At 42.5% G+C, this 21747-nt stretch overlaps 1 pseudogene; it reads left to right on the forward strand.

Moving 5' to 3' along the window:
• Positions 1 to 297: 297 nt before the first annotated feature.
• LOC125344688 lies at positions 298 to 1282 on the forward strand (annotated as a pseudogene).
• The last annotated feature ends 20465 nt before the right edge of the window (positions 1283 to 21747 follow it).

Genomic DNA, 21747 nt, shown 5'->3' on the forward strand with positions numbered 1-21747 from the left:
TGGCTTTGTCACTCCCAGCTGGCTCTCTACCTACTGAGCCCATCTCCAGTTAGGCATTATTTGGAGATAGAGTCTCCCAGACCTGTCTATGGAGAATAGCTTTGAGCTTCAATCCTCAGCTCAGCCTTGCAAGTGGCTAGGACTACAAGGATGAGCCACAGATGCCTATTCCATGTCCTTTTTAATCAAGCTGAGTGTAGGTGTACATTAGAATCGATGCCATGTTGTTATATATGAATAAAGCATGCTAGCCTTCTTCAGGCCATCTTCCATCTCTCGTCCTAGCCCTGATGTCTCATGCAACTCTGGGTAGAGATTCTCCTGATACTTCTTGAAAGCCTCTCACTCCAGCACCATGAGCAACCAGACCTTGGTAACAGAGTTCATCCTCCAAGGCTTCTCAGAGCACCCAGAATACCAGATCTTCTTGTTCTGCTCTTTCCTCTCCCTCTATTGCATGGCCCTCACAGGCAATGCCCTCATCATCGTGGCCATCAGCTTCAACCCTGCCCTCCACACTCCCATGTACTTCTTCCTGTTCAATTTGGCCACAATGGACATCATCTGCACCTCGGCCATCATGCCCAAGACATTGGCAGGTCTGATGTTAGAGAAGAACTCCATCTCCTTTAGGGGCTGCATGGCCCAGCTTTATTTTCTTACATGGGCTTTGTCTTCAGAGCTGCTGCTGCTCACGGTCATGGCCTATGACCGCTATGCAGCCATCTGCCATCCCCTGCATTACAGCACCATGATGAGTCAGGCATTCTGCAGTGTGCTTGCTACTGCAGTTTGGGTGATCTGTGCCTTCAACTCGGCCATCAATACCGGGCTGATGGTGCGGCTAAACTTCTGTGGGCCCAATGTAATTACCCATTTCTTCTGTGAAATCCCCCCTCTGCTCCGTCTCTCCTGTAGTTCCACTTATGTGAACAATGTCATGACCACACTGGCAGATGCTTTTTATGGTGGGTTTGACTTCCTCATGATCATTGTGTCCTATGGCTTCATCCTCTCCAGCATCCTGAGGATGCGATCTTCAGAGGGAAAGCAGAAAGCCTTCTCCACCTGTTCCTCCCACCTCATCGTGGTATGCATGTACTGCACAGCTGTGTTCTATGCATACATAAGTCCTGTGTCCAGCTACAGTGCAGAGAATAGCAAGTTAGTTGGAGTGCTGTACTCCATGGTCAGCCCTACCCTCAACCCCCTCATCTACACTTTGAGGAACAAGGAGGTCAAAGCAGCCCTCAGGAAAGTTTTCATCTTTTCCAGAAATTAATCTGTCTTGGCATGGCTGAGAATGTTAAAAGGGGTGACATTGGTCAGGATGCACTGTATTCATAAACTACTTAATGATAAAAATACTTAAAAAAAAATTAGCACATCTTTCCAGAGTATCTTCTCCTGGGAAGCTCCACTTCCCATGGATTGGCCTTTCTGGGTAATGTGATGGTGTTTTCTTGGCTGAAATTTAGCAAGTCTGCCTCTTCCAACTCAGTAGAACATCTGCCTTGAAGACCCACAATTGTGGACATCAGAGACTGGCTGAAGGAAGACTGATGTTGATGTCAGACTGCAGGCCTTTGTGACAGAAGATCTGATTATCTGAATGTGACACAGAACTTGGGTGGCAGAGAAGTAAGATTGTGTGTGTGCATGTGCGCCTGCTTGTGTGGGTGTGCACATGTGTAAGTTGATGCTGGCCATATTTAAGCCTTATATCTATATAAGTAGTCTAATCTTTCTTTTTCCATCAAAGCCTCCCAGATGCAAATCTGGAATCACACCTTGAATTTAAATGCATGGGCTTGCAAAGTATAAACCTCAGGGCATTTGGAAATCTGTTAGACTTTCAGACCTGGGTAGTAGTGGCTCACCCATGCAATCCTACCTAGTCAGGAGGCTGTATTCTGAGGAGCGTGGTTCAAAAGCTGCATTGGTGAGAAAGTTCTTAATACTCTTACCTCCAATTAACAATCAAAAATTGCAGAAAGGAGCTGTGTTTTAAGCTTTGGAAATCTAGCCTTGAGCAAAAAAGGTCACGGACCATTCATCAACCCTTACTACACACCTCAGGCCAGCACAAACACACACACAAGCACACACATGCATACATACACACACCCACAGAGATAGGTACACAGAGAGAGAGAGACATGCACACATATTACACAGAGAATTGCTTTTGGGTGTCTCTAGGTGTCTAGGAAAAATTCTAACCATTGTAAACTTTGAATCACCATCTCTAGAGGCTATTTAACGTCAAAACTTGTTGCAGTTTGTAATGCATGCTTTCTATGGTTTTCTGTCTTCTCACCAAAACCCAAGGTGAAACACAGTTTGGGAATTATTTCTTGACTTGAAAGTAAAAAATCCAGCACAGGTGTCCCTTGTATGCTCAATGAACCTAGAAAAGTCTGAGACTTCTCATGTTGAGTTTGCTGTTGGTGAGGATCTGGTCTGCCTCCTTGCCCTAGAGTGGGGAATGTGGATGTGATTGAGTTGTAACCAGTTGTTCTGGGGATACAATGTTGTCCTTCCATTGTTCCTGAACAACAGGAGGCTCACAAATCACCTTTAATAAAGACTCATGTTGACTGTGCATTTTGTGCTACTTGAAAACACCACTGGAGTTCCTGCTCAGCCCCAGGTGGGAAGGTGAGCCTGGCCTGGCCTTGCTGGGCCCTAGACCATGGCTCCACAAGTTGCACAGTCCATGGCACCCTTGGGTGGCATGGGCACAGCGAGGCCTCCAGGGGATGAAGGATGGAGAAGGTGGGCAGCCCTGCCAGTTCACACCACCATTTTTGGCCCCAAGCTAGCCAGTCGAGTTTGGGGTGACCACCCTTCCCTAGAGCGGGAGAGCCCACTGGCCATAAGGGCCTGCCAAGGCCCTGATAGGCCTGGAAGGAGAGCGGAGCCCGGACGTAGCAGGTGGGAAGGTTGGCACCTACGTGGGCTGGGCTGGTGCCAGCGGGGACTGGTGGAGGGCAGCCAGGTGCCCACCGAGCCCTGGATGCCCCCTTGTATAACACGTGCCACTGCTCTGGTTCCCTCCCTGCCTACAGGGGAGGGAAGAAGGGGACTGCATGTTGAAGGAAGCATCTAGTCTTTCCAGATACCTGAATGTTCATAACTTTATGTAAGTAAAAGGCTAACATTATGAATTTCCTTGAAGTATCCTTTGTGGTTGTATTTGTGGAAGAAATGGTTGACATGTCAGAGGCTGTGTGTTTCTGGGTGGTGGCAGGGGTGGGTGGGGAGGAAGGTATGAAGAGTGGGATATCTGTGCCTGTTCAGGTGGTTCATGTTGTCTAGACTTTGCTCTATGTGTGTATTTGACTAATATTGCTAAATATTAAGGGTAAGTCCTAATGCCAAGAGAACATAGTAGAAAATAATCCCTACATAAATGTCCTTTACTTAGTATGTAGGGAAAACTGTCTTCTGATAGTGAACTGAATATTAAGTCCTTATCTTGGAGCTATTGTCTGTGGTGGTAGAGAGGGAGAAGAGGGGGTGAGGAAGAGGCTCTTAGCCAGTATCTCCACATCTGCAAAACAGATTTCAGTTAGAGCCATTAGTCTACATGTCCATTTTTAGTTAAAAAAAACTGTATCTATGTGCAAAGTTCATTATTTCATCCCATCTAATCTTTATAGATGTTCTGAGTGGCAGTGCATGATAAAAAGTGTCACAAGTGGAGTAACTAACTTGTGAGCACCTGGATGTAGAACTGGCCCACATGAGTGCAATGGAATCAGGACTTAATTAGAGGCTGGCAGCAGAGGAGAGAAAGCAGCAGCCTTCAGGGAGAAGTGTGTTCAGACTTAGACATTGATTACAGCCATTGTTGTATGTGGTTGTGCTGTACCACAGGCATGTGGAAACATACTTTCTTGTTAATATTTAAATGGTATTCCATAGACCTACTAATGAGCTTAGAAACTGCTTATCATGTGTTGCTTTATTTTTTCTGATGTGTCTAGTTTTTCTTTTTTTTTTTTCCCTTGTAAAATGATGCACAGAAGGATTACAGTTACATGAGTTAGGAAATGAGTAGAATTCTTCTTGATCATTTTTACCTCCTCCCTTCTTTTCTCCCACTTCCCTCCCCCTGACTCCCCTCCCCCCAAGATGTAAAGTTCATTTCCAACGTAGTATCTTGTGAGTATCACTGTTGCATTGGTTAACCCTTTGTCCTTTGTCTCACCATTTCTATTATTCCCCTTCGCATCCCTAAATCAGATAAACTTATATACAATACAAAGGGTATAGAAATAAAAAACAGTGACAACAGAGGGTAAACCAAAGGGGGAAAACGGGAAAAAAAGGCATGCAGTACACTAAGGAAAAGAACCTCTTGTTGCTATATCTTGTAGTTAATTTCAATTAGCATTGTTTTATAAGGTCATATGTACATAGCTAATGAGCTATTGTAATTCTTGCTAGAACTTTTCTAGACATTATTATTAATTATTACAAATGAGGAACACCAGGCAGCCTGTATTTCTTTGGATCTGGCTTCCTTCACTTAATATGATTTTTTTCCAAGTCTTTCCACTTACTTGTGAATGAGGAGAATTCATTCTTTCTGATGGAAGTGTAAAATTTGACTCCATATCTTGGCTATTGTAAATAATGGTGCATTGTACATAGTTGTGCTGGTAGCTTTACTATGGCCTGTATGTGATTTTTTTGGGAAATGTCCAGAAGTGGGATTGCTAGGCCATAGGGGAGCTCTATGTTCAGCCTTTGGAAGAACCTCCATAGTATTTTCCAGAATTGTTGAACAAGTTTACACTCAGTGTAAAGTTTACAACAGTGTAGTAGAATTCCCTTTTGTCCACATCTCTGCCAGCATCTATTGTAAGTAGTTTTCTTAATAATGGCCATTCTAACTGGGGAAATGTGTGCTCTCAATGTAGTTTGGTTTGCCTTTTTTATGGCAAGAGATGTCGAACATGTCTTCAGTCTATTACCTGTTCTTATTTCCTGTTCAGAGAAGTCTCCTTTAAGTTCGCTTACTAATGGGGCAGTTGTTCTTTGAGGATTTGTTCTTTAGGGATTTAACTTTTTGAGCTCTAACTATACTATAGATATGAGGCCCTTATCTGTTGTATAGCTACTGAAGATCTCCCAATCTGTGGGCTTTCTTTTTATCTTGCTTTGCCATGCAGAAGCTCTGCAGTTTAAACTCCTTTATCCAACCTTCCTTTGAGTTGTTGTGTTCCTGGGTCTTTATTAAGAAAGTTTGGCCTAATGCTGCTACCTCAGCTGGAGACTGGACCTCAGGAGTTCTCTCAAAGGCTGAATTATCTGCTACACTGCTGCCACCGTGTGCAAGAAGCCTGGACTAGCGGATGGAGGATGAGTGGCCATGTAGAGAAGGGGGCCAAGAGCCAGCAACCGTGCCAAGCCATCTTAGCTGACTGCAGGCGTTGACCTGGGAGAACACAGACTTGCCCAGCTGAATGCTAGTCATATCAACACCCACTGCATTAGGAACTGGTTGTCATCCAAAGGTGTCTAACGCAATGAACTGGCTGGTTACTTTGCAATGGATAACTGAGAAAACAAGTATAGGGTTTCTCACAGCCTTTCCATGTTACTTTGCTTTAGATATGCTTCTTGTGAATAGTACATAGCTGGAATTCTAAAAAATCCAATATATTAGCCAGTGTTACTGAGTAGCTGGGTTCCATTCTTCCCTGTTCATTCATATATATACATATATATACATATATATATATTTAAAGATAATTCCTTAGGCTTATAAAAAAAAAGAAAAAGAAAGTTTGGACTGTGCCAAGGAGCCATAGTTTCCCCCCAATTCCTTCCTGTAACACTTTCAGGTTATCTGATTTTTACATTGAGGTCTTTGATCCATTTGGAGTTGATTCTGGTGCAGGATATATAAGGATCCAATGTCAATTTTCTGCACATGTGTAGCCACTTCTGCTAGCACCATTTCTTAAAGAGGCTGTCTTTCTACCATCCTGTCTATTTGGCTCCCTTATCAGAGACTAGGGAGCCATATGTTTGTGGGTTCACTTCTAGGCCTTTAATTCTATTCCACTGGTCCTCAGGCCTATTCATGTGCCAGAACCACACTGTTTGTTTGTTTTTTATAATCAGGGTGTTGTAATAGAAGTTTGGTATTGATATTCCTCCAGCAGTGTTCTTTCTGCTTAGGGTTGTTTTTGCTATTTGGATCTTCTATTATTCTGTATGAATTTTTGGATTGCTTCTTCTATTCCATTAATCAATGGTTTGGGGATATTGATGGGTATTGCATTGAATTAGCAGATAGATTTTGGCAGTGTTGCCATTTTCAAACATTAATCCAGGAGCCAATCAAAGGTTTTTCTGCTTCCTTAAATCTGTTTTAATTTTCTTTTGCAGGTATTTAAAGTTTTCATCATAGTTTCTTCACATCTTTGGTTAAGTCCAATCCTAGGTATTTATATTTTTGAGGCTATTACAAAAGGAGTTGCTTTTCTTTGTTTCAGCCTCCCTCTTGTCATTGTTGGCATACAGAACAGCCATTGCTTTTTGAGAGTTAATTTTATATCCTGTTACTTTGCCAAAATTTGGGATCAGCTCAAGTAATTTGGGAGAGGAGTCTTTGGGGTTCTTTAATACAGGATCATGTCGTCTGCAAAGGGAGAGAGTTTTACTTCTCCTTTTCCTATTTGGGTCCTCTTTATGTTTACTTATTGCTCTGTGTAAGAATTCCAATATGATATTGAAAAGGAGAGGAGTGAGTAGTCATCCTTGTCTTGTTCCTGATTTTAGAGAAAATGGCTTTAACATTTCACCATTAAGTATAACTGGCCGTAGGTTTGTCATACACAGCCTTTGTTATATTGAGGGATACTCCACGGATTCCTAGTTTCTCCAGAGCTTTCATCATAAATGGGTGTTGGAGCTTGTCTAATGCTTTTTATGCTTCTATTAAGATGATCATGTGGTTTTTGTCCTGCCTCCTATTGATGAGGTGAATTACATTGACTTGTGTATATTGAACCAGCTTTGCATCCCTGAAATAAATCCTGTTTGATCATGCGCTATGATTTTTTGATTAGTTGTTGAAGTCAGTTGCAAAGAATTTTATTGAGAAGTTTTGCATCGATGTTCATCAAAGAAGTGGGTCTGTAGTTCTCTTTCTTTGATGGGTCCCTATCTAGTTTGGGGATGAGGGTTATCCTGGCCTCATACGACGGGTTTGGCATTCATCTTTCCCTTTCGATATCATCAAAGAGTTTGAGGAGTATTAGAGTGAGTTATCCTTGGAAGGCCTTATAGAATTCAGCAGTGAATCCGACTGGTCCTAGGCTTTTCATGGATGGGAGGCCTTTTATTGCCATTTCTATTTCAGTACTTGATATAGGTCTGTTTAGTTGGTTTAAATCTTCTTGGTTTAGTTTGGGCATACCAATATTTGCTAGAAATTCTTCCATTTCGTCCAGATTCTTGAAATTGTTAGGATAAAGGTTTGCAAAGTATTCCATATAATTTTCTCAGTCTTATTTGTCATTATGTCCCCATTCTCATCTCTGATTTAATTTCTTTGTGTGTGTTCTCTTCTTTCTTTTGGTCACCTTTGTTAAGGACCTGTCAATTTTGTTAATTTTTTCAAAGAACCAACTCTTTTTTTTTGTGATCCTTACTATGGGGTTTTTGTGAGGGGGGGAGCTCTAATTCATTAACTCTAACTTGATTTTAATTATTTGTTTCCATCCACTGGATTGGGGTTTGGCTTATTGTTCTTTCCAAAGGAGCTTAAGGTGTATAATTAAATTGTGGATTTTAGATGTCTCCAACTTGTTGATATTCAGAAACATAAATTTTCCTCTGAATACTGCCTTTTCTGTGCTCCATAGGAGCTGGCATTTTGTGTGTTTATTTTTGTTAAATATCATAAACATTGAAATTTCCTTTCTGATCTCTTCAATGGCCTACTGGTGATTCAACAATGTGTTTTACAGTCTCTATGAGTTACAGGATTTTCTATTGTTGCTTTTGGTATTGAGCTCTAAGTTTACTCCATTGTGGACTGAGAGAATGCAAGGAATAATTTAATATTGCTGATTTGTACAGATTTCCTTTTTCTTTTTCTTTTTTTTTTCTTTTTTTTTTTTTTTTGTTTTTTTTTTTTTTTTGGCCAGTCCTGGGGCTTGGACTCAGGGCCTGAGCACTGTCCCTGGCTTCTTCTTGCTCAAGGCTAGCACTCTGCCACTTGTGCCACAGCACCCCTTCTGGCCATTTTCTGTATATGTGGTGCTGGGGAATTGAACCCAGGGCCTCATGTATATGAGTCAAGCACTCTTGCCACTAGGCCATATCCCCAGCACATGTACAGATTTTCTTTGTGACCTAAAATGTGGTCTACTTTGATTAATGTTCCATGTGCTGCTGAGAAGAACAGATATTCTGATGATGGTCGGTGAAATATTCTCTAAATGTGTATTAAGTATAGTTGGTGTATTCAGTTATTTAGTTCTGAGATTTCTCTATTGAGTTTTTGCTGGTTTGATGTATCCAGAGGTGATAGTGGTGTGTTAAAGTCACCAACAATCAGGGTTTTTGGATCTATGTGTGTTTTTTTGTAATGGAATGCCCCCCAAGGGAGGAGATTCCCTGTCCCTCCAATAGTCCACCACTAAGACAGTCTCCAGCAAAAAGATGGTAAAAGGATGGATTTATTGGGGAAGTAATAAAGCAAACCAACTGGCCAGGGTCGCAGCCCAGACTTGGAAGCTGAAACTGAAACCGCGAGCAGGATTCCAGGCCAGGTTATAAATGCAAACACCACATGGTCAAACCTGCCACAGGTGGCCCATGGAGCTACAATCTGTCTCATAGTATTTGTTTGAACCAGCATATCATTCTAGTTAGAATTTGCACATGGATTTGGCAGGGCTCACATGATGCAGGAGGATATGCCTACTCAGGGGAGGGCACAGGTTTAACCTTGAACATTCCACAACTCAGGTGGTCAAGCAGTTTACATAATATTATAACAGTGAATGGGAACTTCCCTGGATTCTGAGCAGACAGGGCACACTCCCAACTCTGAGGCTCAGAGGCAGGGGAGATCTTAGTGAAGATGGAGTAGACTTCTGCTCTCTTTAACTAATCTGAGATGGAGTCAATCTGACACCCCTCAACAGCCAATGATGGCACTGGCCAAATCTGACCTCCATATTACATTCCCCCCTTTTTTTCTTTTGGCCAAGTCAAATTCTTGACTAACTTTGAATCCAACCCTCGCCTATTTTGCAGAATCATAAAGTGACTCCACCCACAGGCTGCTGGGGAGAGCAAAGATGAAACAAGGGCCAGACCAAAGGACTGCTGCTCTTAAGCTTGCACCTAGAAAGAAACAAGTTATCTGTGAGGTCCACCCCCAAGAGGGCCGCAGGTGTTCCCACCTGTTTAAATCTCATCCTAGGTAACTGGCACACCTGGAGGCAGTTACTTCCTTTTCTTCTCTGGTAATACCCTAATCCATCTGGACACACTCTAATACATTTGGACATACCTCCCACCCTAGGCATCACCTGGGAGTGGCTCTCTAGCCTGCCACACATACTTTCCAATTTTCTTTTTTTTTCCCAAATTTTTATTATCGAACTGATGTACAGAGAGGTTACAGTTTCATACGTTAGGCATTGGATACATTTCTTGTACTGTTTGTTACCTTGTCCCTCATGCCCCCCTCCCTCCCCCCCTTCCCCTCCCCCCCCGAGGTGTTCAGTTCACTTACACCAGTTTTGCAAGTATTGCTTTTGTAGTTGTTTCTCTTTTTTTACCCTGTGTCTCTCAAATTTGGTATTCCCTTTGAATTTCCTACTTCCAATACCAGTAAACACGGTTTCCAATATACTCAGATAAGATTACAGAGATAGTGTAGGTACAACCACAGGAAGGTGATACAAGAACATCATCAATAATAGAAACTACACATACACATAGGACGTTGAAAGTAGTTACAACTGTGATATATCACTTGTTTCCATAACATGGAGTTCATTTCAATTAGCATCATCTTATGTGTTTCTAAGGGTATAGCTATTGGGCCTTGTGATGCTCTGCTATGGCTTGCCTAAACCTGTACTAATTATTCCCAATAAGGGAGGCCATAGAGTCCATGTTTCTTTGGGTCTGGCTCACTTCACTTAGTATAACATTTTCCAAGTCCTTCCATTTCCTTACAAATGGAACAATGTCATTCTTTCTGATAGAGGCATAAAATTCCATTGTGTATATGTGCCACATTTTCCTGATGCATTCGTCTATGGAGGGGCATCTGGGTTGGTTCCAGATTCTCGCTATGACAAATTGTGCTGTGATGAACATTGTTGTGCTGGTGGTATTACTGTGATTTTGTTTGTGGGTTTTTGGATAGATACCCAAAAGTGGGGCTGCTGGGTCATAGGGGAGTTCTATATTGAGCCTTCTGAGGAATCTCCATACTGCTTGCCAGAGTGGCTGAACCAGTTTACATTCCCACCAACAATGAAGTAGGGTTCCCTTTTGGCCACATCCCCTCCAACAGTTGTTATTATTAGTTTTTTGATATATGACATTCTTACTGGGGTGAGATGGAATCTCAATGTTGTTTTGATTTGCATTTCCTTTATGTCCAGTGATGTAGAGCATTTTTTCATATGTCTATTGGCCATTCTCATTTCCTCATCAGAGAAGTTTCTTTATAAGTCTTTAGCCCACTTGATGAGGGGGCTATTGGTTCTTTGCAGTTTTGTTTTGGAAGAAGGTAATTTTTTTAGTTCTGCATATATTTTAGAGATGAGGCCTTTGTTGAATGTCCGGTAAAGATCTTTTCCCAGTCTGTGGGCTTTCTGTTTATCTTGCAAGCTATGTCCTTTGCAGTGCAGAAGCTCTGCAATTTGATGCAGTCCCATTTGTCCAACCTTTCTTTGATTTGTAGCCTTTCAGGGTCTTTGTTAAGGAAGTTCTGTCCTGTGCCAAGGAGCCCAAGTGTTTCTCCTACTCCTTCCTTTAGTGTTTTCAGGGTGCCTGTTTTGATTTCAAGGTCTTTAATCCATTTGGAATTGATTTTGGTGCAGGGTGATATATAAGGATCTAGTTTTAGTTTGTTGCATGTGTTGAGCCAGTTTTGCCAGCACCACTTGTTAAAGAGGCTATCTTTCTTCCATACTATTGTTTTAGCTCCTTTATCAAAGATTAAGTAGGCGTAGTTCTGTGGGTTCAATTCTGGGTCTTCAATTCTGTTCCATTGGTCTTCAGGCCTGTTCCGGTGCCAATACCAAGCTGTTTTTATTACTATAGCTTTATAATACAGCTTGAAGTTGGGTATTGTAATTCCTCCAGCACTGTTCCTTCTGCTTAGGAGTGTTTTTGCTATTCTAGGTCTTTTATTGTTCCATATGAATTTCTGGATTGCTTCCTCTACTTCATTAAAGAATGCTGTTGGGATATTAATGGGTATTGCATTGAATTTGTAGATAGCCTTTGGCAATATTGCCATTTTGATTACATTAATCCTCCTAATCCAGGAGCATGGGAGGTTTTTCCATTTTCTTAGTTCTGACTTAATTTCATTTTTCAAGCTTTTAAAGTTCTCATCAAAGAGGTCTTTCACTTCATTGGTTAAGGTTATTCCTAGGTATTTTACGTTTTGGGGGGCTATTGCAAAAGGAGTTGCTTTCCTGATTTCAGCCTCGGTCTTCGGGTTGTTAGCATAGAGAACGGCCATTGATTTTTTTTTTCAAATTTTTATTATCAAACTGATGTACAGAGAGGTTACAGTTTCATACGTTGGGCATTGGATACATTTCTTGTACTGTTTGTTACCTTGTCCCTCATGCCCCCCTCCCTCCCCCACCTTTCCCTCCCCCAAAGCCATTGATTTTTGAAGGTTTATTTTATATCCTGCAACTTTGCCAAAGTTTTGGATCAGCTCTAGTAGCTTGGGGGTAGAGTCTATGAGATTCTTTAGGTATAGGATCATGTCATCTGCGAAGAGAGAAAGTTTTACTTCATCTTTTCCTATTTGGATCCCCTTTATATTTTCTTCTTGCCTAATTGCTCTGGCTAGGAATTCTAGTACTATGTTAAAGAGCAGGGGAGAGAGTGGACATCCCTGCCTTGTTCCTGATTTTAAAGTAAATGGCTTTAGTTTTTCACCATTTAGAGTTAGGCTTGCTGTTGGTTTGTCATAAACTGCCTTGATTATATTCAGGAATGTTCCCTGGAATCCCAGTTTTTCCAGGGCTTTTAGCATAAATGGGTGCTGGATTTTATCGAACACTTTTTCCTCATCCAGCGATAAAACCATGTGGTTCTTTACCTTGCACCGGTTGATGTGGTGGATTACATTAATTGACTTGTGTATATTAAACCAGCTTTGCATCCCTAGGATGAATCCAGTTTGATCATGGTGTATGATTTTTTTTGATGACCTGTTGAAGTCGATTGGCCAGAATTTTGTTGAGAATTTTTGCATCTATGTTCATCAGGGAGATTGGTCTGTAGTCCTCTTTCCGTGATGAGTCTCTGCCTGGTTTTGGGATGAGGGTTATACTGGCTTCATAAAATGAGTCTGGTAGTGAACGTTCTCTTTCAATTTCATTGAAGAGTTTGAGAAATATTGGGGTGAGTTCTGTTTTGAAGGCCTTGTAGAATTCTGCGGTGAATCCGTCTGGACCTGGGCTTTTCTTGGATGGGAGATCATTTATTGCCATTTCTATTTCAATACTGGATATGGGTCTGTTTAGAAGGTTTAAATATTCATGGTTGAGTTTGGGGGTATCAATTTTTTCTAGGAAATCATCCATTTCTTCCAAGTTCTCGAGTTTGTTGGCATAAAGGTTTGCAAAATAGTCCCTTATTATTTTCTGAATTTCGGTTATTTCTGTGGTGATGTTACCTGTTTCATCTCTTATCTTGTTTATTTGAGTGTGCTGCCTTCGTTTTTTGGTCAGGTTTGCCAGGGGTCTGTCTATCTTGTTGATTTTTTCAAAGAACCAACTCTTTGTTTTGTTGATTCTTTCGATGGTTTTTTTCATCTCTAATTGATTTAATTCTGATTTAATTTTAATTATTTGCTTCCGTCTATTGACTTGGGGTTTGGCTTGCTGTTCTCTCTCCAGAAAATTAAGGTGCTTCCTTAAATTACTGAGTAGCTGTTTCTCCAGTTTGTTGATGTATGTACTCAAAGATATAAATTTTCCTCTGAGTACTGCCTTTGCTGTGTCCCAAAGGAGCTGGTACTTTGTGCCCTCAACTTGGTTGAAGTCCATAAACATTTGAATTTCCGTTTTAATTTCTTCAATGATCCACTGATGGTTCAACAGTGTGTTCTTTAGTCTCCATGAATTGTGGGATTTTCTGTGGTGGTTGAATGAGTTGAGCTCTAATTTTATTCCATTGTGGTCTGAGAGAATACAAGGAATGATTTTGATACTTCTGAATTTGTACATATTTTCTTTGTGCCCTAAGATGTGATCTATTTTGGAGAATGTTCCATGTGCTGCCGAAAAGAATGTGTATTCTGTCCTTGCTGTGTGGAATATTCTGTAGATGTCGATTAAGTCTACTTGGTCTATGCAATTGTTTAGTTCTGTGGTTTCTTTGTTCAGTTTTTGGCGTGTTGATCTGTCCAGAGGCGATAGTGGAGTGTTAAAGTCCCCCACTATCATTGTGTTTGGGTCTATGAATGTTTTTAGAGCCAGTAGTGTTTGTTTGATGAAGTTGGGTGCTCCTGCATTTGGTGTGTAGATATTTAGGATGGTTATTTCTTCCTGTTGGAGAGATCCTTTTACTAGTATGTAGTAACCTTCTTTGTCTCTTCTTACCGTTTTTTTTTGTTTTGTTTTGTTTTTGGCCAGTCCTGGGCCTTGGACTCAGGGCCTGAACACTGTCCCTGGCTTCTTCCCGCTCAAGGCTAGCACTCTGCCACTTGAGCCACAGCGCCGCTTCTGGCCGTTTTCTGTATATGTGGTGCTGGGGAATCGAACCTAGGGCCTCGTGTATCCGAGGCAGGCACTCTTGCCACTAGGCTATATCCCCAGCCCTCTTCTTACCGTTTTTAATTTGAAGTCAATTTTGTCTGATACTAGGATTGCAACTCCAGCCTGCTTATGGGGGCCATTTGCTTGATAGATTTGTTTCCAGCCTTTCACTTTTAGAAGATGTTTACTATTGCTGGATAGATGTGTCTCTTGGAGGCAGCAGAAAGATGGATCTTGATTTTTGATCCAACTTATGAGCCTATGTCGTTTGATTGGAGAATTAAGTCCATTAATGTTGACAGGATTGAGAGGTGATCGTTTGTTCCTTTCATTATCACTGTCTTGTTTAAAGCTGTGTCTTCCCATTTCTTGATCTAGTGTTTACTAATTAGGGTTCATTTCTCTGTCTGTGTTGGGATCTTGATTATTTTCCCTGTATAGTACATCTTTAAGGATTTTGTGTAAAGCTGGTTTGGTGGAGATATATCGTTTCAGTTTTTCCTTATTGTGGAAGACTTTTATTTGACCTTCGGCTATGAAGGAGAGTTTGGCTGGGTACAGAATTCTTGGTTGGTAGTTATTTTTATTTAGAGTTTGGTATACTTCATTCCAGGCTCTCCTTGCTTTCATGGTCTCTGCTGAGAAGTCTGGGGTAATTCTGATTGCTTTTCCTTTATATGTGATTGTTTTCTTTGCCCTAACAGCTTTGAGTATTTTTTCCTTGCACTCTGCTGAAGCTGTTTTGATCACAATGTGTCGGTGGGAAGTCCTATTCTGGTCTGGTCGATATGGGGTTTTAAATGCTTCTTGTATCTGTATAGGCCTTTCCTTCTGGATGTTTGGGAAGTTCTCAGCTAATATTCTGTTAAATAGGTTGCCTATCCCATTAACCTCTTTCTCCAAGTTTTCCTCAATACCTATTATCCTTAAATTGGGCTTCCTGATCGTGTCTTGAATCTCCTGTAGCGATCTGTTTTGTTGCTTGGACTGGATTTGTATTGATTTTTGATCTTTCTCCATAGAATCTAAGGAATCTTCAGCTCCTGAGATTCGATCCTCTGCTTCAGTTAGTCGGGACTGTAGGCTAGCTACTTGATTTCGAATTTCTTTTCCTTCTGACTGGTCTTTCCTGATGATTTCCATGTCATTTCTTAGGTCCTGTATGGACTTCTTTACTTCATTAACTTCATTACTTTGGTTTTGAGTGCTGTCTCTCAAATCTTTAAGCTGGGTAGCTATCTTTTCATTTGACTCTTGAAGCTCATTTACCTTTCTATTTGTGGATGCCATGAAATTCTCCATTAATTTTTGCTTTGCCTCCTCACGCTCTAGAATAATTGACCGAAGAGATTCAAACTTTTCATTTATCATGTTTATCAGTAGACTTTGTAGAGCATTTTGGGGGTTTTCTTCTATGTTTTTGATTGACTGCTCTGCTTCCTGCTTGTTTTGAGTGGGGGATAAGACTTCATTGTTTGCCATCTTTCTTGTGTTTCTTCTGCCCATTTGAATTGGGAATGCCAGTCTACCGGCACCTGTGAGCACCGTTTAAGACCCAAAGCAGCCCTTACCAAGCACTGTTGTGTAGATCTTACAATTTCACAATTATATACAGATAACTTGTATACCTGTCTATAAAGTTAGATTTGGTGTTCCTAAAGAATACAATTTCAATATAACAACCGATCCTGGGCCCTGTATTCTGTAGTTACTTATTTACTGTTACAACCGTATACGCATTCTTGTTTTTATATTAAGTTCTTTTAGGACTGGCTTTCTCTATGAACCCCTTTGATTAACTCGTATTAAGCTGGGATACCCTCTATCCAATAACCAGGAGTCAATGGAACCTGGAGGTCCAGGCAGTAAGTCAGGAGGGTAAGTTGGAGGTAGTAAAGAGAATAGAGTAAAATGTATTGGGGCGGGGGGTGGTGATTTTGGTTTAGTTTCAGTGACGTGGAAATGTGGAGAAGAGTAGAATCAGTAGAAAGAACAATGTTAAAATGACAGACACTGGAGAGTTAGCAGAAAAGGGTGTAGGTGTTATTTATAGGAAAGTAACTTTTAAAGGAAGAGGATGCAACGAGAGAAATAAAGTAAAAATACTGGAAGACAGATACACAAAACAGAAAAATTATTTTAAAAGGAAGAATAAGTAAATAAAAAGGGAAATAACATAAAAGGAACAACCCAAACAAATAAACAAACACAAAAAAAAAACTTGATAAAACAAACCGGTAAAAATGGAAAACAAACAAACCAAAAAAAAAACCAACCAATGATGTTTCAAATGTGAAAAAATTAAAAAAAAATTTTTTTTAAAAGTTTAAATAAAAAAATGTTTGAAAAGAAAAAGAAAAAAAAAAAAAGGAGTCCTCCTTGTTTGGTTGGTCTTTCCCCAGTCTCTGGTTTCCCTGCAATGGACTGCAGTCTATTTTCCTGATTGGCTGGTTTGACTTGATTTCAGTTGGCAAGGGGTGGGTCTGTTCTGACCCTTCTCCCCTGTTGATGCAATCGTGGGTCTCTGAGGTTCGCACAGCTTGCAGGCAGGCCTTGGGAGTCCTCTGTCGATGGGGACGTGAGCAGTCTCAGGAACTGTGGCTCCTTTGTCTGCTGTGGGGCCGCTGCCTTTGATGCCTGGTCTTGACAAGGCTGTGAACTCAGCAGGGCGGGGCGCCTCTGGCCTGTTTTGCTCCGCTGAGAGTTGCTTGCCTGAGGGAGGCGGCCTCCTTGGCATAGGTGGGTATGGAATGCAGCTCCGTTTTGGGCTGGGAATTAGCTTCCTCTGTGACGGGACCGTTTAGCTGTCCCAGGAACTGTTTGTTCCTCCCTCTGGTGTTTCCGTGCCCCTGGTAGCTGCTCGCAGCTTTTACTTTAAGTTTAGAAATTCCGGCGGGCAAGCCGGGGCACCTCTGACTAAGCCCCAGACTTGCCTCCCACCAGGGCAGGGGGCGTTCTTCTGGGCGGAGCTGGTTCTCACTGATTCCGCCCCTCCTGCCCTTTTCAAAGATGGCTTTTTTGACCTCGCTTCCCCCAGGCCCGCTTCAGTTCCAGTCTGGTCTGACCCTATGCCAGTGGCAAAGATGGCGCTTTTCTCTGGCGGTGGGGACAGGGATGCCTTCCAGAAGCTGGACTGTGGGCACAAGTGAGAATAACTTTTGTGGGGTACTCACGCTGTCTCTGCGATGTCAGGTCCTCCGTGCACAGCTGCCGTCTGGAGTATTTAACGCTTTAGCTGTGCGAAGTGCGGGGGGGCTGTGCCGGGCACTGTGCCGGAGCCGGCACTGGCGCGGCGGCGGGACGCCGCCCGGAGCTCAAATTTGTGTTTTCAGACCAGCAAAGTCGATTTTTCCTTCCTGTTTAGAATCCCTGTACTGTTAGAACTTACTTTGGCTGTCTTTCTAGGAGTAACAGTTTCTATGGGGTGAGAAAACTATGATATCGGAGGGAGCTCTGCAAGGGCTCTGCCTCTCCTCCGCCGTCTTCCTCGGGAACCCTCCAATTTTCTTAATAGAGCTAGTCAACTCCAGTCAACTCAGAAGAGTGGGAAGATTATCACAGAAAGAATGTCAGCCAAAATCTTAGTTTCAGCAGATCTAAAGAGGCCTTCCAGCAGGAATCAGCTGCATGTGATAGAGTCCTATATGCTTTTACCATGGTAGGGGTGCTCAGGGGGAAGATGTAGATTCTTCCAGATGACTGTCAGGCCATCCATGACCTTAACCCAAATGGAATGGGCAGAGGATGTGGCAGTGGCAAGCAGCAGTGTCTCCCAATGGTCCTAATAGAATGCCACACCTTCTGCTGGGTTGCCTGCAACTTTCTGCATAGACTTGTTAAAGAAACTTAACCTAGGCATGACTTTACTGAAATATCCTAGTCTTTTCCTGGTTGCTTTTTAAGTATACTGGATTTTTGAAGGCGCAGCCCACTGAATTTCAAGACAGATTTAGGCAATCAATGGCCCTTGGGTAATTTTGCCAAGGCAATGAACTTTTAGTAATCAGATATTTCCAATAAGGCTATTATTTTCTTTTTTTGCAATTCAATGTATCTTTTATTTTTTAAATATATATTTTTATTATCAAACTGAATTATAGAGAGGTTACAGTTTCATACATTAGGCATTGGATACATTTCTTGTACTGTTTGTTACCTCATCCCTTGAAGGCTATTATTTTCTATGCCAACATAGAAGGCTTGGCCTGTAACCATCTCTCACATGTGCATTCTCTACTCTTGTACACTTGTTAGCACTGTTTTCCATACCCTTACTTTGTTCTGCCTCATCTTCTAAAAATGATTCTGATCCCTCAATCTTAAATGGGAGCTGATGGGTGAAGACCATCCATTTTCTGTAATTTCTTCAGGCTGACTCGGAGGCGTTGACCTTACCTAGCCAGGAATCTATAACCTTAGTCTACCTTACCAAGGGGCTGCAGGATCAGATGTCCATTAGGAGCCTTACTCCAAACTGGAACTTATATTTAACATTTAACTTTTAACAACTATACAGTCTTCTTTTTGGGCTACAGCAGTGTAGCCTTTTAACATTCTGGTTTGCAAAAGCAGTTTCCTGACTGCCTGGGGAAACTGGTCTTTGATGACCTAACAATGCCCACATTACCTTTGCAGGCCTTTAACAGGTCTCAATAAGGACACAATCTCCTGAACAGATGTGCCAGCTCAAAATTCACTGCCAGTTAGGGCTTTGAGCAGATGCAGGGGGCTGGGATTTTAAACTATCCCCCCATTTGGCAAACTTAGCTTTACTACCCACTATCACAGATGGCTGGCAAGTTCCTGCCCAGTTACAAAGTAGACAGACATGGGCATTAGAAAAACATGCTTATGAACTGTTCTTCTAGGACCTCCCAGCTCTGATTAACTTTTGAAAGGCCAAGCACACCTGACTCTAAGATCTGACACCATCTCTGCCATTCAAGCAGTGGCTTACTGCCTCTGGATGGTTCTTTTGTCCCAGGAGTGACTTTTCCACTTTTAGGGTCACTGGACTTGAACTCAGGGCCTGAATGCTGCCCTTCAGCTCTCCAGCTCAAGGCTAGCACTCTGCCACTTTGAGCCTCAACACAGCTCACAACTCTGTTCCCAACACTCTGCTGGCCAACTAGAAATGAAGACTCTCTGGGGCTGGGGATATAGCCTAGTGGCAAGAGAGCTTTCCTCGTATACATGAGGCCCTGGGTTCGATTCCCCAGCACCACATATACAGAAAATGGCCAGAAGTGGCGCTGTGGCTCAAGTGGCAGAGTGCTAGCCTTGAGCAAAAGGAAGCCAGGGACAGTGCTCAGGCCCTGAGTCCAAGGCCCAGGACTGGCCAAAAAAAAAGAAAAAAGAAAAAGAAATGAAGACTCTCACAAGGACCCTTCTCTGCCTGGGCTGGCTTTGAACCACAAGATTCAGATCAATGAATCTTACAAAAGGCCACTTTACTCCAATTAAAGCAACAAGGTGGTCCACACAGTAATAGTTTTTAAGAATTATTTACCTGGAACTTATGAAGGGTCAACATTACATCTGACAAACTTGTAGGAATCGTCTGTCGTTCTGTCCTCTGTGGGCCTGTTTGAAACTGTTACAAAAAAAACACTATAGACAAACTGGAATAGCAATTAAAAAATCATTTTGGTAGCTATAATTTTTCCTTTATCTAATTTAAAACAAAGATTTAGGGCAGTTTTATTTCCAAATTTTATATCTAGAAATCCATTTTTTATTTCTAAAGTCTTTTACTAATCCTATGTTTTAAACACTTACACTTTGGCTTTCATCTGCATTTGAAAAACTCTGAAGCTTACAAGCATTCTGAAACCAGGGCTGCCTGTTTTAAAAGAGCCATTTTTTTTCTTCAGTCCCAGTTACTGCTGAAGAGCCAGACTAAAGCCATTTTGAAGTCAGGCCCCACTTTACCACGCAAGCCTGAGATAAGCAGGCCCTGTGAGCAAACCCAGGACAAGCTTATTAGGGCCCAGCCGGTCAAGAACTCTAACCACCTGGGAATGCTTAACTCTAACCGCCCCTGGAATGCCTCAAGCCCTGAGCCAATCAGATTTGTACCTGTGTCCTAATCTTGCTTGAACACCTGATTGCTGTAACTTTGTTTTTTGCCTTTATAAGCTCCGTGAAATCGCAGCTCGGGGCTTCCTCCTAACCTCCACCGCGTCAGAGTGTAGGATGAGGCCCGAGCCACGGCCCGCTTGAATAAAGCCTTGTCTTGCTTTTGCATTTCAGACCGTCTGAGTCTCAGTGGTCTTCTTGGTGGTCGTTATGCGACTTGAGCATAACAGTTGGGGTTTCGTCCGGGATAGCCCCAGAGACCCCCGAGACCACAGACTCCGAAGGTAATAAAACAGTTAGTTCATTTGTCTTGTCCTGTCATTTGTCTGTTTGTCTGCTTTGCTTCCTTTTTGAGGACGGCCGTTCCAACTCGGATTTCTTGAAGGAGTTGTCGAAGCGGACGCACTTACACAGCAATCCTGGGGGGACTGGGGGACACCCCAGACTCTCCACCCTTGAACTTGGGTCCACTCCTTCTGCACCCTTGCAGGAGGTCGTGGGCCAACTTGGGAGATCTCCAACTCGTAGCTTTTCTTTTTCTCAGGGCTGTGTGTTTTCTCCTTTTGTATTGTTATAATTGTTTTGTTTTGTTTTTGTAGCCTTTTGGACTAAACATCTGATCAGAGCTATGGGTAACGTTCTATCTTGGAGACCTCCATCTAGCCCCCTAGATTTGACCCTAGCTCACTGGAGGGAGGTCAAGGAGATAGCTCAGAACCAAGGTGTGGCCCTTAAGGAGGAAAAATGGATCATCCTGTGCAAGTCAGAATGGCCCGCCCTTGAGGGAGCTAATTGGCCACCTGAGGGGAGCTTTGACATAGTTAAGATCAGGACTTTACAATGCCTAATCAACGCCCCTTGTTCGGGCCATCCAGACCAGATTCCTTATATAGACACCTGGAGGGAACTCATTGACAGGGACGCTCCAGCTTGGGTTTGGCCTTTCTTACCAACTCCCTCCTCCACTCCTTCCCCTACCCCAATATTCATTCAAAAGACACAGGGTGACAAGAGAGAAACTAAGAAGGAAGAGAAGAAATTGTACCCACCTGTCCTCCAGGGAGGAAGCATGGAGGAAGAAATATTTCCCCCTCCATACTCCCCACCCCAGTTAACTCTACAAGAGGAGGACTCTGAGGAAGATGTTTCAGCTGTGCCCTCTGCTCCGGAGGGTCCTGCCCAGTCAACTTGCTGGTGCCAAAGAATTACATCTCTTCATAATTCTGTTGCCCTTCCCCTTCACCCTATAGGTCCTGTGGATGCAGATAGTCGACAACAATTCCAATACTGGCCATTTGCTACTAGTGATCTTTACAATTGGCATGCCCAAAATGCCTCCTTTTCTGAGAAACCCCAGGATTTAATTTGCTTGCTTGAAACTATACTTTTCACTCACCAGCCCACTTGGGATGATTGTAGCTAGCTTTTACAGGTCCTTTTCACCACTGAGGAGAGAGATTGTATCCAAGAAGCAACCCAGAGACTTATTCCCGGCCCCACCAGAGTGCCCATCACGAATCCTGCCTTGATTGCTACCTATTTTCCCGAGACCCGACCAGCATGGGACTACAATACAGCTGAAAGTAGGGAGCGACTCCTTGTCTATCGCCAGGCTCTGTTGGCAGGTCTCAAGGCAGCGGCTCGCCGACCTACCAATATGGCC

The sequence above is a fragment of the Perognathus longimembris genome, chromosome 2 (assembly GCF_023159225.1).
Source record: "Perognathus longimembris pacificus isolate PPM17 chromosome 2, ASM2315922v1, whole genome shotgun sequence".
NCBI lineage: Eukaryota > Metazoa > Chordata > Mammalia > Rodentia > Heteromyidae > Perognathus > Perognathus longimembris.